The sequence below is a fragment of the Spea bombifrons genome, chromosome 1, assembly GCF_027358695.1.
Source record: "Spea bombifrons isolate aSpeBom1 chromosome 1, aSpeBom1.2.pri, whole genome shotgun sequence".
Taxonomy (NCBI): domain Eukaryota; kingdom Metazoa; phylum Chordata; class Amphibia; order Anura; family Pelobatidae; genus Spea; species Spea bombifrons.
Window position 1 is genome coordinate 111224255 of NC_071087.1, and position 7220 is coordinate 111231474.

Sequence of the window (7220 nt, forward strand, 5' to 3'; positions counted from 1 at the left end):
AGCATGTCTCTCAGTCTCTGCCTCTTAATTCATTTGCTTCCCTTTCATAATGGAGCCTCAGTGCTGGTGCATCTCCCAAAGCAGCTGTAGAGGTTTTTGAGGCCCTATACCAATCTACTAATAAAAGTGTAAGAAAAGAAAATGAGAGGAAGCATTTGTTGCTGGGTCACTTTATACTAAGAGGTGTCAGGTGCTACAGCTCACAGAGATAGCACAGAGATAGGAGGAAGAAAGGTATCGATAGCTTATATATATATATATATATATATAATATATATACACACACACACACACACACACACACACACACACACACACACACAGTGCTGTGAAAAAAAATACTTGGCCCTTCTTTGAGGAAGATAGACAGATCTATAAGATTAGGCAGAAAGTGAGTTATAAGAGCTGCTAAATCACACGCAGAAGAGAGAATTGCCCTGTTGGTAAAAAAGGGAGATAAAACATTTTTTAGATGTATAGGTGAGAAAAGAGGATAAAGGTCTAGCTGACACGTGAGTTTATAGAAGCAGAGGTTCCACTTAAGTTGTCTAAGGTCAAGACCAATAATTGGATGGGGCCTGATGGGATACACCCCAAGTTATTAAAAGAGCTTGGTGGTGTGCTAGCAAAACCGTTAACCGATTTATTTAACAAATCATTGGTAACAGGAGTTTTACCAGGGGATTGGAAATTAGTGAATGTTGTGCCCACTCACAAAAAAGGCAGCAGGAAGGAGTTGGGCAACTAAAGGCCAGTAAATATTACATCTGTAGTGGGGCAATGAATGGAAACGATCTTAAAAGATAGGATTGTTGAACATCTCAAGTCACATGGGTTTCAATATTAAAACCAACGTGGGTTTACCTCAGGAAGATCCATGACAAACTAATCTTATTGATTAGATAGAAGACTTATCAATAAACTGGAATCTCTGTTTAGATCCCAATATTGTTGAATGGATTAGGGAGTGGCTGAGTGACAGAAAACAGTGGGTTGTAGTCAATGGCGTACATTCAGAGCAAGGTCTTGTTGCCAGTGGGGTACCTCAGAGATCTGTACTTGGACCCATTCTCTTTAATATTTTTTATTAGTGATATTGCAGAAGGTCTTGATAGAAAGGTATGTCTATTTGCTGACAACATGGAAATTTGCAACGGGGTTGATGTTCCTGGAGGGATAAGCCAAATAGCAAATGATTTAGGTAAACTGGAAAAACAGAGCTGTGGAAACTGGCAAGTAATGAATCTAGGGCATAAAAACCCAAGGACAAAGTATACAATATTTGATACTGTCCTAACCTCAAAGTGTGATTAAAGGGATTTAGGAGTAATTATTTCTGAGGATTTTAAGGTAGGTAGACAATGCAATAGAGCAGCAGGGAATGCTAGCAGAATGCTTGGTTGTATAGGGAGAGGTATTAGCTGTAGAAAGAAGTGCTCAATCTGTTGTACAGGGCACTGGTGAGACCTCACTTTGACTATTGTGTTCTGTACTGCAGACTGTATCTCCAGAAGGATATAGATATGTTGGAGAAGTTCAGAAAAAAAACTATTAAAATGGTTCATGGATTACAGGATAAAACTTAACAGGACAGGTTAAAGGTTCTTACCATATATAGCCTGGGAGAGGGATATGATTGAAATAGTTAAATACTTAAAGGAGGAGCATTTATTAAAAAGGAAAAATACTACCATAATAAGAGGACATAGTCTTAAGCTAGAGGGACAAAGGTTTAAAGGTAACATCAGGAACTATTACTTTATGGAAAGGGTAGTGGGTGTATGGAATAGCCTTCAGGCGGAAGTGGTAGATGTTTATACAGTGAAGACATTTTAAGCAAGCATGGGATAGGCATAAGGCTAAGCTAGATGTCGGATAAGGCCAGGGACTAAGGAAAGTATTCTGATGTTGGGCAGACTGGATGGGCCGATTTGTTCTTATCTGCCGTCACTGTTTCTATGTTTCCCGATTTCTTCTTTTTTTGCATATTTGTCACACTTGAGTATACACAAAATGCAGTTTTTAAATGATTTCATGTATAGAAGGAAAAATACTATCCAATCCTAACTGCCTCTATGTGGAAAAAGTAATTTGTCAGTGGAAGGGTTAACCTAGCCAAATCTGTTTTACAGCCAACAACTTGCCATCTTAAGCCACTCAGACTGACCTGACATCTTTTACATACTAGAGCCCTGCCATAATTTAATTTGGGTTCAGCCTCAGTGACCACTGGTGGGGCCTCCCCTGTGATCTGGAATTTAGGGTGATGGTCTTCTATGCTGGGTTTGGGTCATCTTGAGGACAGAATAATATCTGTCTATCTTAACAGATGTATGTTAAGAGTATATTTATGCGTGTGTGATACTAAGGGCATCCATAAGCGGTAGCCATAAACTGTGGCAGTGTATTACCAGTCTGGTGTGGGTTTTTGTGGCATGTTTTGAGGGTTAAGTGAGTGACCAGAGGGCTAGTATCGTTAACCCTTGCACACCCACACACTTTGTGTCCGGTCATCCGATAGCTAGCCGTGACAAACTGGTGGCAGCGGCGGGATTCTCTTTTTCTATTTTAGAGCTTTTAGTGCTGCTTATTTTTGTTGGAATGGAGCACTAAAGAAATTGTATAGTTTGGGCAATTTCCAGAGACGGAACTCAGTTCCAGAACATTTCCCTGTGATGGAGAAATATGGGGATCTGGATGTGTTTCTAAGGAGCTTTGAAAAGGTGTGCTGGCAGTACCATCTAGGTAAGCAAGAGTGGGCTAAACTCAACGCTTGCGTGGAAGAGCCCTGGATGTGTTTGCGTCGCTTCCTGTTGAGAATGATCAGGACTATGATATTATCAAATCTGCTTTGTTACAAAGTTTCAACCTCACCCAGAGGCCTACAGGAAAAAGTTTTGCACCATGCAAAATGGTAGAAATGAAAGCTACACTGTGGGGCAGTTGAAAACCACATTTAAGCAGTGGACTGCGTCTGAGCATCTCTACCCTTGAGGCCCTCAAGGATTTAATAGTAATGGAACAGTTCCTACAGATGAGAAAACCTGTCAGGGAGTGGGTCTGTGACCGCAATCCTAAAACAGCACCTGAGGCAGCAAAGCTAGCAGATGATTATGCGAACAACAGAGCTCTAGGCACAAAGCTTTTTAGTACATCTCAAGGTGCCCCGATCTGGAACAGACCAGCTATTCAGCAACCAACTACCAAGCTAGCAGGAGTGCCAGAAGCCACAGCAACAGTCGTCACACCGGGACAGGTTTCTCCTGCAACCAAATTGGGCATCTAAGTAGTACCTGCCCCAAGAAGAAGAAACCTCCATCAACGGCTGGTGGACATCCAGCTGTTTTGCTTGTGTCTAAACACTAGGGGAGAATGGGGGTGACAACCTACAAAAGGTGAATGTAGGTGATTGTGTGACTGTGGGACTAAGGGATACCGGTGGTTGCATGTACTCTGGTGAGGCCTGAGGTGGTGAAATCTGAAGATCTCGTCCCTGGAAAAACCATGGCCATCAAAGGAGTTGGCGGGGTGCGCCCTGCAGTCCCAACTGCACGTGTGTACCTGGATTGGGGTGCGGGTAAAGGTTTGCGGGAGGTGGGAGTGTCTGAGGATATTCCTGTTAATGTTTTGCCGGGCAAGGATTTGGGGCGACCTATTTGCCAGAGGAGAACTCCTGTAAACCTGAAGGGCTGAAAGATGGCTATATGCACTCTAAGGTACTGTGTGACAGTGTGGGGAAAATGAGTGGCTTTGGAGTGGTACAGAACGTAGAGGAAGGCCTGTCTGTCCCAGCACCTGAGACCGTTTCTCCCAAAGCGGTTGTGGGGGATGTAGAAGGTTTTTTGCATGCCCACCAGGGGCCTAGTCCCAGGGAATTAATGTTAAAGGGAGGGAGTAATTTAACCCCTGCTGTGTTAGAGGTTCAGGACAGGGAGTCTGCAGTGGGGCTATAGCGTATGATATAGTATGGGTTGATGAGAGGAGAAAATCGTGGACCCATCAGCAACGAACTCCTACCCACGCAGAGTGGTCAAGTGAGGCCAAGAGCCTGGGATCCATACAGGAGGCCCAGTCCAATGGACACCTCCTTGCTGCCTTGCTTGAAAATGGACTGCTTTTAGCTATCTCAAGCAGGACAGGGAAAAGGATGGATGGGACCCTAAATCCAGTAATAGGACGTTGCTGCCAAAGGAAGAGGTTGATTTACGGAATTCAAGTGAGTGCTTAGCTATGCTGTGTGCTTTGCTGATGTTGCAGCCAAACTTGTATGGCTGTAACTTCATGGTTATAACATCTTACAATCCCCTTCCCTGGACAGACAGAGTAGCTGAAAAGGATAGCAAGCTGCTTCAATAGCGTTTAGGACCACAACAATATAATGTTAATGGGCAGCATGGAAAATCCGCTTCCCTGGGAATGCTGACAGTTTGTCTTGTCAGAGGTAGGCAAAGAGACCAGCTTGTAGCTTAACCCCTTTGTCACCTTCTTAAAGGGGGAGGTGTCATGCAGAGCCTGTGTTGGGCTAACACAGGGGTTTGGCATTGGAAGGGTTAACCTAGCCCAGGGGCATCCAACGTGGGGTGGACCGGCAGACCATCATTCAAATCGGCCGCACGATGGCTTCTTTGAACTTAGAGTCTGCAACGAAGTTAAATCAGCCGGCATGTACACACAGCTCTTCATCCCGCCCCTTTTAAGATGTGACATTCAAGGGGGCGGGCTCACAGAAGAGTTCCTCCTGACAGGTAGAGGATCCTCATGTCAGAAGACAGCAGGGAAACAAAGTATTACCAAAAAAAAATAGTTGAGGTTAAATAAATAATACAAAAGGGGGGTGGCTGGGTTGTGGCATTACAATATCAATAAGGGGGGGTGGCTGGGGGTAATACACATGGCATTAGCCAATACAAAAAGGGTGGGGGCATCAATACACAAGGGAGGGGATTGGCTGGGGCATCGCATAAATCAATATACAAGGGTGTGGGGGCATAAATGCACAAGGGGGCAATGCACAAGGTTGTGAGGGGAGACACAATTAATATTAAAGGGGGCCGGGCAGGGCATCAATACACAAGGGGAAAAAATACAAAAGGGGCAGTTAATGACAAAGCACTGTGTTTTTTTTATGCTTCAGCATGGCAGAGCCTGTCCTGGTGTGTCTGTGTTTGGGTGTCGGTGTGCCAAAGCCTGTCCTGGTGTGTGTGTGTTTGGGTGTCGGTGTGGCGAGCCTGTCCTGGTGTGTGTGTGTGTTTGGCTGTCGTTGTGGTAGAGCCTATCCTGGTGTCTGTGTTTAGGTGTCAGTGTGGTAGAGTCTGTCTTGGTGTGTGTTTTTGGGTTGCCGGTGTGGCAGAGCCTGCCCTGGTGTGTGTTTGTGTGTGTTGGTGTGACAGAGCCTGCCCTGGTGTGTGTGTGTGTGTTTGGTGTGACAGCGTGGCAGAGCCTGTCCTGGTGTGTGTGTGTGTTTGGGTGACAGTGTGGCAGAGCCTGTCCTGGTGTGTGTGTGTTTGGGTGTTGGTGGGGCAAAGCCTGTCCTGGTGTGTGTGTTTGGGTGTTGGTGGGGCAGAGCCTGTCCTGGTGTGTGTGTTTGGGTGACAGTGTGGCAGAGCCTATCCTGGTGTGTGTGTGTGTTTGGGTGACAGTGTGGCAGAGCCTGTCCTGGTGTGTGTGTTTGGGTGACAGTGTGGCAGAGCCTGTCCTGGTGTGTGTGTGTGTTTGGGTGTTGGTGGGGCAAAGCCTGTCCTGGTGTGTGTGTGTTTGGGTGTTGGTGGGGCAGAGCCTGTCCTGGTGTGTGTGTGTTTGGGTGACAGTGTGGCAGAGCCTGTCCTGGTGTGTGTGTGTGTTTGGGTGACAGTGTGGCAGAGCCTGTCCTGGTGTGTGTGTTTGGGTGACAGTGTGGCAGAGCCTGTCCTGGTGTGTGTGTGTTTGGGTGACAGTGGGACAGAGCCTGTCCTGGTGTGTGTGTGTGTTTGGGTGACAGTGGGACAGAGCCTGTCCTGGTGTGTGTTTGGGTGACAGTGTGGCAGAGCTTGTCCTGGTGTGTGTGTTTGGGTGTTGGTGGGGCAAAGCCTGTCCTGGTGTGTTTGGGTGTTGGTGGGGCAGAGCCTGTCCTGGTGTGTGTGTGTGTTTGGGTGACAGTGTGGCAGAGCCTGTCCTGGTGTGTGTGTGTGTGTGTTTGGGTGACAGTGTGGCAGAGCCTGTCCTGGTGTGTGTGTTTGGGTGACAGTGTGGCAGAGCCTGACCTGGTGTGTGTGTGTTTGGGTGACAGTGGGACAGAGCCTGTCCTGGTGTGTGTGTGTTTGGGTGACAGTGGGACAGAGCCTGTCCTGGTGTGTGTGTGTTTGGGTGACAGTGGGACAGAGCCTGTCCTGGTGTGTGTGTGTGTTTGGGTGACAGTGGGACAGAGCCTGTCCTGGTGTGTGTGTGTTTGGGTGACAGTGGGACAGAGCCTGTCCTGGTGTGTGCGCGTTTGGGTGACGGTGGGACAGAGGCTGTCCTGGTGTGTGCGTGTTTGGGTGACGGTGGGACAGAGCCTGTCCTGGTGTGTGCGTGTTTGGGTGTTGGTGGGACAGAGCCTGTCCTGGTGTGTGTGTGTGTTTGGGTGTCGGTGTGACAGAGCCTGTCCTGGTGTGTGTGTGTTTGGGTGTCGGTGTGACAGAGCCTGTCCTGGTGTGTGTGTGTTTGGGTGACTGTGTGGCAGAGCCTGTCCTGGTGTGTGTGTGTTTGGGTGACTGTGTGGCAGAGCCTGTCCTGGTGTGTGTGTGTTTGGGTGACGGTGTGGCAGAGCCTGTCCTGGTGTGTGTGTGTTTGGGTGTTGGTGGGGCAGAGCCTGTCCTGGTGTGTGTGTGTGTTTGGGTGTCTATTTTGCAGAGCCTGTCTTGGTGTGTGTGTTTGGGTTTCAGTGTGGCAGAGCCTGTCCTGGTGTGTGTTTGGCTGTCGGTGAGGCGAGGCTGTCCGGGTGTGTGTTTGGTTGTCTGTGTGGCGGAGACTGTCTTGATGCGTGTTTGGGTGTCGGTGTGACAGAGCCTGTCAACATGGTAACGTGTTATCCTCTCTTAGGGTTTGTGGATATCGATACTAGAGCTCAAAGACAGACCCGGATTATGAATATTTTAATAACAAAGACAAATGTTACACAGTGCCACAATTACAAAAAACAAGACATGCAAAAGAAAAATAAAACAGCAAACAGTTCTTAAAAACAATGGGACTTAAACACAGGA